At 49.7% G+C, this 9,800-nt stretch overlaps 1 pseudogene; it reads left to right on the top strand.

The window, feature by feature from the left end:
- The first annotated feature begins 966 nt into the window (after positions 1-966).
- Positions 967-8,025, top strand: LOC130889880 (protein arginine N-methyltransferase 9-like; annotated as a pseudogene).
- The last annotated feature ends 1,775 nt before the right edge of the window (positions 8,026-9,800 follow it).

Raw genomic sequence — 9,800 nt, 5'->3', positions numbered from 1 at the left:
AGGTGATCGGGAATTGTCCGGCCTCTGCTGCCCCAGTGCTCAGATCCCAGGCTGCACCACTAGGATGTTCGTGTGGTGATTTGGCACATGATTTGGCACATGTTAGGCAAGACTGTCACCTGAGCTACACCCACAGCCTCCAACCTTCCTTTTCAGTTTTAAAACCTTTTCATTTTGAGATGGATAGAATCTCACCAAGTGGCCCAGATAAGCCCAGGTCCGTCTTGAGGTGTCTTCTTCCTTCTCAGCCTCTGAGTAGCTGGGATTGCAGGCATTCACCATGTTCTCAAGGATTATTCGTTTTAATCTTCTTTGGTTTCTTTTCCTTTGAGAGCATCCTCCTAGCCTCATCGTTAACTGCTTTCTCCGGTGAGTATCAGCCCAACCAAGCACTGTAGGCCATGACTTCAGACCGAGTAGGCCAGGACGCCAGGCACCCTCAGCCTGGCAATCTAACGTGCCCCTGGATCCACCCAGTGTGACCTGTCTGTGCCCAGGCAGTGCTTCCTCCCGCTCAGGAGTTCCTAGCAGATGCTAAACTCAAAGGGAAGACAAACAGCAGTGTCTTCCTTCAAGAGGGGAGAGGAAGCTTAGGCAGGAGGATTGCCTTGAGACAGACAAGTCTTGGCAATATCAGCAAGACTCTGCTACAGACAAATGGTCCAGGACAAGAAGAGGGACCACAAACCTAGGAACAGTCTGGGTTGTTTGTTTGGTCTTTGGTTTTGTTATTGTTGTTTGTTTTTGTTTTAGAAAGGGTCTCACGTAGACCAGGCTGTCCTCAAACTCATGCCTCTACTTCCTGAGTGTTGGGTTTAATGTGCCTGCCTCCAAATGGGAAGAGCCTACCTGGCCTGCCGCAGCCCCAAAGCTTTAGGCAGCACAGGGTGTCCAGCTGGCCTTACTCCCTCCACCTTCCCTGTGGCGCTTTCATCCTACTGAAGGCTAATACTCTTGCCACCACCAATGGGCCCTCAGCTCTACCTGACCTTCCTGTCCCTGGAGGCCTCTTACCAGACCTATGGTGAGGTTTTTCAGAGTAGAGGAGGGTTGTCAGCCACAAAGAGAATGCCCCCCCTTTGTTTTCTTTTTGGCGAGAGTGTCTTGTTGTGTAGCCCAGGCTGGTCTTAAACTCACAGTGAAATGCTGGGATTACAGGCACGAGCCAGCAAACCTTTTGTTTATTAAGACAGGTTCTTATGGGGGCTGGAGAGATGGCTCAGTGGTTAAGAGCATTGCCTGCTCTTCCAAAGGTCCTGAGTTCAATTCCCAGCAATCACATGGTAGCACACAACCATCTGTAATGAGGTTTGATGCCCTCTTCTGGCCTGCAGACATACACACAGACAGAATATTGTATGCATAATAAATAAATAAATAATTAAAAGACAGGTTCTTACCAGTAACCTAGGCTGGCCTGGAACTCCCCAAATAGTCCTTGAATTTGTAGGAGTCCTGTCCCCGCTGGTTCAGAGGTGTACCTCCACACCTGGTCCAGGCGCATTTTCCCTCTTCTGTGTGAGTTGGTGACTTCCTCTCCTTGCCTTAGCCACACTTTGGTTTCTAGGTCCCTTGTGGAAGCTGGCATGCACTGGAGCGTTAATGTCTTCTCTGCTGTGGTCCCAGAGCCTGTTGTAACTGTGGATGCCACCTTTGATGTCTACACTGTTCTTCAGTGACAGCTGTGTTATTGTTCCTTTTTGACTTTTTATTTTATGTGCATATATTTTTTGAGATAGGGTCTTACTCTGTAGCTCAGGCTGGCCTCCTTGTGGGTAAATGATCAAATGATCACCCCTAGGCACCCCACTGTGTTCTAGAATGGTTCCATCTCTGAGTTTCAGTCTAGAGCGTGACCTCCCCTTTAAGCACTTCCATCCCATCATTTCCTGTCCTTATATGATGTGTGCATACCTGTATACACACATGCGCGGCCTGTGAGTGTTAGTACCTGTGCATATAGAGTCAAAGCAGGCCTTCCTCTGTTTCTCTGTACGTTACTGTCTCGAGACAGGGTCTCTCACTGACCCAACCTGGAAGCTTGTCCTTACAGCTGGTCAGAGAGCTCAGGATCTGTCTGTCTCTTCCCGCACCCATGCTGAGTCTCAGACACTCAAAGGCTACAGCCTTTCCTGTGGTTGCTGGGGAAATAAACTCCTGTCCTTGTCTGACCCAGTGAGCTGTCTCCGCCCCTCCTTTATCTTCACAGGGTCTTGCTGCTTTGCCTCCTGGGCTCTAGAGTTCCTCCTCCTGGACTTGAGTACTTCAGCAGTTGGTGATGGCCACACTCAGCAGTTGGTGACCGCCACACTCAGCTGTTGGTGACGGCCACACTCAGCTGTTGGTGACGGCCACACTCAGCTGTTGGTGACGGTCACACTCAGCTGTTGGTGACCGCCACACTCAGCTGTTGGTGACGGCCACGCTCAGCTGTTGGTGACGGCCACACTCAGCTGTTGGTGACGGCCACACTCAGCTGTTGGTGACGGTCACACTCAGCTGTTGGTGACCGCCACACTCAGCTGTTGGTGACCGCCGCACTCAGCTGTTGGTGACGGCCACACTCAGCTGTTGGTGACGGCCACACTCAGAAGTTGACTTTCCAGCCCAGCTCAGGCTGTGACTGTGCAGTGTGAAAGGCTGGAGGGGAGCCCAGAACCTGTGCTCATGTGATGGGCTCCCCTTTCAGCGGGCCTTCAGCACAACCGCCTTCCCTCTCCTTGCCCTCCCTTTTCCTCTCCTCCCCACGCTTCCCACCCTCCCCTCAGCACTTGGTCTGTCCTGTCTCCTGCTTTGCAGAAGTAGCTGCTACAATTCCTATACCAGTACCTCAGTGATTGGACCCAGTAACTCTGTCCTGAAGATGGACTGTTCACTGAATGTGTGCAGCTCCGATTTTTTTTTGTCAGCTCGATACAAGCTTGGGTTGGAAAGAGAGACCCTCAACTGAGAAAATGCCTCCATCAGATTGGCCTGTAGGGAAGCCAGTGGACATTTTCTTGATTAATGATTGATGTCAGAGGGTCTATACCACAGAGGGTAGTGCCACCCACACCTGGGCAGGTGGTCTTGGGCTGTATGAAAAGCAAACTGAGCAAACCATGGGGAGCAAGCCAGTAAGCAGCGCTCCTCCATCGTCTCTGCTTTAGCCCCCACCCTGAGTTTCTGTCCTGACTTCCCCCAGTGATGAACAGTGATAGGGAAATGTAAGCCAAACACCCCTCCTTCCCAGGATGCTTTTGGTCAGGTGTAAGAAAGCGAGCTAGGACAGTCGAGAAGCAAAGAAAATTCTCTAAGCAGGCCTGGTGGCTCTAACCTGCTGTCCCACGACGACTTTGAGACCAGCCTAGGCTACATAAAGACTTCAAGGCCAGCCTGGGCTTGAAGACCTGGTCTAAACAAAGGAACATAACAAAGGGCAACTAAGACTTGATACACCACCTTCCCGGAGAACAGACTAGAGCACCCAGGCCAGCCGGACAGGCAGCTACAGCACCCACTGTCGCCACCAAGTAGGGCACACAGGAGGGGGTTGCAGAGGGAGACCTTGCTCGCCAGCCTAGAGGGAGCTAGGTGTTGGGCTCTGCTGGAGGGAGAGGCAGAATTTCTCCCTCACCTCTGGTCCCAAAACTGCATCTGCACCTCTGCTGCTAAATGGCAGAGTCTGTGTTTTCAGTTTTGTGCCTCGAGGGAGGTTGAGGTGAGGGAGACTGGCTCTGCCCAGCAGTAAAGGGTCCAGTGCACAGCTTCAGTGAGTAGACTCCTCTGACTCACCTCTCTTTGAGACTGTGCTCTGACCTCAGTGAGGACATGGACTTGTCTGACCCTCCCAAAGCTTTCCAGCAAGCTGTCCAGTTCACAGAGTTGCCAGGAGCTGCCCCGCCCTGCCCCCAGCAGAGGAGGGTTAGGTAGCCCTGGCTGAGAAAGCCTGCTGTGTGTAGCACACAGGGCCAGGTTGTGTCAGGCCTTGGATTTAATCCCTGTGCCACAAAATAACAGCAAAAAATGTATCAGGTGTTTCTTCTCCAAAGAGGGTATGGTGGGCGTGATAGGTTTCTAATTCCAAGAATTGGGAGCTTGAGGGAGGAGGGTCAGAAGTTCAGGGTCACCCTCCACTGCTTAGTGAGTACGTTCAGTCAACGTGAGGATTTGTCTCAAAACAGAACTAAAAACAAACCCACCAACAATATAAAGTGTGTGTGTGTGTAAGTTAGAGAGCACGTGAGCTGGGTTCTGGGGACGGGGTGTGCATTTGTGTGTGTGTGTGTGTGTGTGTGTATGTGTGTGGGAGAGAGGGGGGGGTGCTGGGTTCTGGGGACGGGGTATGCATTTGTGTGTGTGTTTGTGTGTGTGTGTGTGTGTGTGTGTGAGAGAGAGAGAGGGTGCTGGGTTCTGGGGACGGGGTATGCATTTGTGTGTGTGTGTGTGTGTGAGAGAGAGAGAGAGAGAGAGAGAGAGAGAGAGAGAGGGTGCTGGGTTCTGGGGACGGGGTATGCATTTGTGTGTGTGTGTGTGTGTGAGAGAGAGAGAGAGAGAGAGAGAGAGAGAGAGAGAGAGAGAGAGAGAGAGAGAGCCAGCGAGCTGGGTTTCTGGGAACGGGATATGCATTTGTGTGTGTGTGTGTGAGAGAGAGAGAGGGGGGGGGGTGCTGGGTTTTGGGGACGGGATATGCGTGTATGTGTGTGTGTGTGTGTGTGTGAGAGAGAGAGAGAGACAGAGAGAGAGAGAGAGACAGAGAGAGAGAGAGAGAGGAGAGAGAGAGAGAGAGAGAGAGAGCCAGCGAGCTGGGTTCTGGGGTGTGCATTTGCAGTGCAGCTCAGTAGCAGACCTAGTCTGAGCTGAGTTCTAGCTTCCATCCCCAGCACCACAAATACCATCAATTTATTTGTGGACAGAGAACAAGGTTTTCTTTGGGCTAAGAGATCCTCAAGTTTGCAGACTGTGCTGTATGCAGTCTTGCAGTGTCCCTGGGGCAGTGTCTCCCGTCTTGGGAAAGACAGGCCTCAGTGGGACAGAGAGAAGGGGTGAACATGCTAGGTTTACTCAATATTCCACAGGAGGTGAGGATGTGGCAGCTGGTGGAAAGAAAGGACTTGTCCCACCCTTCATGTGGGCAGGGATGCTGGCCTGGTGCTGTTGTGGCTCAGGCACGGGTAGGAGGCTGATTGTGCACCAGCAGGCGATGGGGGCGGGGGCTACTGGCCCTGGCTTCCCCAGGGCAGGGGAGGAGATAACATCTCCAGTTTGTTTCCGGTGGGTGTTTCCTTCCGTCCTTCCCTGCCCGTGGCACTGTGAGGCAGCCTGCCTCTGAACAGCCTCAGCCCAGTTCAGAGGTTCACAGGCAGCTGTGCCAACTCTTACTGTTGCTAGGTATACAGCCCTGAGAGTGAGCACAGGCTGTTTGGGCACAAAATATCAGTATAGAACACCACCTAGGGTGAATGCTGGCTGAGGTGTGGGTAGAGCGGGGGTTCCATTGCTCCACCTTTAGTGCTTTTCTTTCTTTTCCCCTTTCTCTCCTATATTACATCCTGTTCTCAGTTTCCCTTCCCTACCCTCCTGCCAGTTCTTCTCCACACTTCCCTCTACCCCAGATCCACCCCACCCCCCGCCTCTGAAGAGCAGGCCTCAGAGACATCAGACAAACATGGCCTAACGTGCTACAATAAGGTGAGAAGGCACATACCATACATCAAGGCTGCACGAGGGACCCAGTGGAGGACAAGGGTCCCACTAGTAGGCCAGAGTCAGAGACAGCCCTGCCCCCACTGCTGGGAATCCCACAAAAGAGCACAGGTTAGACCCCTACAGGCGAGCCCCCTGAGTCCCAGTCAGTTGATTCTGTGGGTCATGATATAGTGGTGTCCCTGCCTCCTTTGGTTCCTCCCATCCTTCCTCCCGCTCCTGCATGTCTTCTGGAATTTACCTTGTAGACCAGGCTGGCCTCAAATTCACAGAGATCCACCTGTCTCTGCCTCCAAAATGCTGGCGTTAAAGGTGTGTGCCATTATGCCCAGCCTGTATTTTTGTTCTGTTTTGCTTGGGGTTTTTTGTTGCAGGGTTTCTCTGTGTAGCCCTGGTTGAACTGGAACACTGTACACCAGGCTGGCCTCGAACTCACAGAGATCCGCCTGCCTCTGCCTCTGCCTCTTGAGTGCTAGGATAAAAGGTGTGCACCAACACTGCCCGGCTCAGTTTCACTTCTAAAACAACAAAACAAACACAACTGACATTTGAAATTTTGATTTTATTTGTTTTTTTGGGAATGGTCTCCCTGCGTGGCCCTAACATTCATCTCCTGTAGCTCAGGTCAGCATCAAATGTTGTAATTATTTCTGTGTGATTATTCAAGTCTGGGCAGCCGGGAAATGAACAAGCAATCTCCATTTACATGTAGTACAAAGATGTACACACAGGCAAAATACCTATATGCACGAATTTTTTTTAAAGAGTTTTATTTTCTTTTAAATATTTATTTATTATGCATACAATATTCTGTCTGTGTGTATGTCTGCAGGCCAGAAGAGGGCACCAGACCTCATTACAGATGGTTGTGAGCCACCATGTGGTTGCCGGGAATTGAACTCAGGACCTTTGGAAGAGCAGGCAATGCTCTTAACCACTGAGCCATCTCTCCAGCCCGAAATATTATTTTTTTAAGTTTAAAGCAAGACATAGTGGTGTAGACCTTTAATCCTACCACTTGAGAGGCAGAGACAGACAGATCTCTGTGAGTTCAAGGCCAGCCTGGTCTACATAGCTAAGCTAGCCAGAGCTACACAGGAGACACTGTCTCAAAAAGGCACTAACTTCAAAAATAAAAATAAAAGTGGTGGATTGGAGAGATGGCTCAGAGGTTAAGAGCACTGACTGCTCTTCCAGAGGGCCTGAGTTCAATTTTCAGCAACTATATGGTGGCTCACAACCATCTGTAATGAGATCTGGTGCCCTCTTCTGGTGTGTAGGTGCAGAGCACTGTATACATAATAAATAAATAGATATTTTTTTTTAATGAAATAAGTGCTCTGGCTAACCTTCAGACCAGTAGAGCAGATGCTCTGGAGCAGCCCTGTGTATTAGAACCTACAGAGATTGCTTTCTCAATAACATTCCATATCATGAAGGCTTTAGGATGGCCATGAGGAAGGTGTTGTCTTCGCTGGCCCTAGAGAAACTGTGCCAGCCCATGGCTCCTCAGTGTCAGGACTCAGATGAACTCTGGAAGTGGACAGAGTGCTACTGCACCGAGCACCTCTGACCCTCTCTATGTGTTGGATGTGTCCAAAGGCTTCTCTCTTTTGCCTATAATTGCTGGAACACTTGGTGAGGTTAAGCCCTACAGTTCCGTGGAGAAAGACCAGCATTGTGTTGCTTTGGACCTCATATCTGAAGCCAATCACTTCCCTAAGGAAACACTGGAGTTTTGGCTGAGACATATAGAAGATGAAGCTGCTGTGTTACAAAGGCCCAAATCAGATAAATTGTGGAGCATAATTATATTAGATGTCATTGAGCCATCTGGGCTCATTCAGCAGGAAATAATGGAAGAAGCTGCAATATCCAGATGTTTATTGCAGTCTTGATGCTCAGGATGCTCGTGGAGTTGCAGATGCTGGTAGAAGAGAGTGCTGTTCAAGGAGCAGAGCACACTCTTGGGCTAAGCATAGCACCTTGATTAGCCAGTTCTAGGGGCCTGTCCGTGTGTTTGGATTTCTCTTCATTGCCATGTGTCCCTTTAAGTCAGCCAGTGGGACTCTTAAGATTAGATCTGATGACGTCATATCTGAACACTTCCAATAGAGAAGTGAAGGTCCGCATGTGTAGATCTGGACGAGTGACCACCATCCTGTTTTGATTTCATTTGTGCCTTGATGATGAGGTCAGGCTGGACACCTCAGGTGAAGCCTCCCACTGAAGCAAGCTGCCGTGGTTCTGGACACCCCCATCCGGGCGCAGGTGGGGGAGGAACTTGTGCTCAGTGTGCAGCATCACAGGAGCAATGTCAGCATCACAGTGAAGCAGTGAACGAGGCTGTAATCATGGGAGGAGTGTAAATTTCCTGGTCCTGGTCAAAGTAAAGCGTTAATACAGCACATGGTAATGGGCTTTAAAAATGGAGGGGCTGGGGAGGTGGCTCTGTAGTTAAGAGCACTGGCTGCTCTTCCCGAGTACCTGGGTTCAGTTTCCAGCACCCACACAGCAGCTCACAACTGTCTGTAACTCCAGCTCAAGGGGACATGGCACCCATGGCAAAACACCAATGCACATAAAATAAAAAATAAAGAAATTTAAAAAATAAAAAAGAAGGCACTGTAGTCAGACTTTTCTGCCCTGTCTGCCAGTTCCCAAATAGCCACATGGAGATTTCTTATTAATTAGGAAAACTCGGCTGATAGCTTAGGCTTGCTCCTAACTAGTTCTTATAACTTAACCCATTTCTATTAATTTACTTTCTGCCTCATGGCTTTATTACCTCATCTCCATATTGCCCATCTCGCTTTCTCTCTGTCTGGATGGTGACTCCACATTTTTCCCAGTGTTCTCTCTGCTCCCCAAATTCTCCATAGCTGCTGGCTGTTTAGCTTTTTATGAAACCAATCACAGTGACATATCTTGACATAGTGTAAAGAAATATTCCACAACTGGGTACTGGGGCACAAACCTTTAATTTCAGAACCCAGGAGGTAGAGACAGGTGGATCTCTGTGAGTTCAAGTATAGACTGGTTTATATAGGGAGTCACAGGGCAGCCAGGGCTTCATAGTGAGACTGTGTCTCAAAAAATGTATAAATAATAAGTAATTAAATTAAGTAAAAACAGCCGGGCGGTGGTGGCGCACGCCTTTAATCCCAGCACTTGGGAGGCAGAGGCAGGCGGATCTCTGTGAGTTCGAGACCAGCCAAGAGCTAGTTCCAGGACAGCCTCCAAAGCAACAGAGAAACCCTGTCTCGAAAAAGCAAAAAAAAAAAAAAAAAAAAAAAAAAATTAAGTAAAAACAGACTAGAGAGAAAAGATGATGGATGGAAAAGGCTGGGAATGAGCTACAGGGTTAGAGTGCCCACATAAACATTCCCCCACAGGGGAAATGGATGCCTGCCTTCAGAGCCGGCCTTCAGAGCTGAACAGGCATTTCCAAAATGTGAAGCTTTTGCAATGGCCTTTTTGTTCCCACTTCCATTCCTGCCTGCCTGCTTTGGTCAAGGTTCTACAGAGAGGCATATCATTCTGTCTCTCTTTCTCTCTCACACATTCTCTCTCTCTCTCTCTCTCTCTCTCTCTCTCTCTCTCTCTCTCTCTCTCTCTCACACACACACACACACACACACACACACATTCTCTCTCACATACATTGTCTCTCACACACACATTTTCTCTCTCACAACACACATTCTCACACACACGCACGTACACGCACGTACACACACACACACACACACTCATTCAAGTGCACAAGAAATTGGCTTGTCCTTTTTTGGAAGCTAAACCCCGCCTGCTTTAGGTGAGTCAGCATGCAGAACACATGCCACAGAAGGTGTCACTTCTGGCAGGTCCAGTGGTCTGAGTCATGAGAACAGACAGTTCCACTTCAGTCTGAGGGTTCTGAAGGTGCTCATGGGTCATTTCAAGGCAGACATGGGTGGAAGAAGTGTCTTTCTCAGCTCTGGGGTGCATAGGCAGGAGCAATGCTGTCTTCCTTGGGAGAGTTTCAGCTTCCTGCCTTGCTGAGACCGTCCATGGGTTGGATGAGGTGCATCCACAGCAGGGAAGACCTGCTGCACTCAGTCTGTTGAGTCATTGCA

This window comes from Chionomys nivalis, chromosome 18 (assembly GCF_950005125.1).
Source record: "Chionomys nivalis chromosome 18, mChiNiv1.1, whole genome shotgun sequence".
In the NCBI taxonomy this organism is placed as follows: Eukaryota; Metazoa; Chordata; class Mammalia; order Rodentia; family Cricetidae; genus Chionomys; species Chionomys nivalis.
This window is presented reverse-complemented; position numbering and strand designations above follow the sequence as displayed.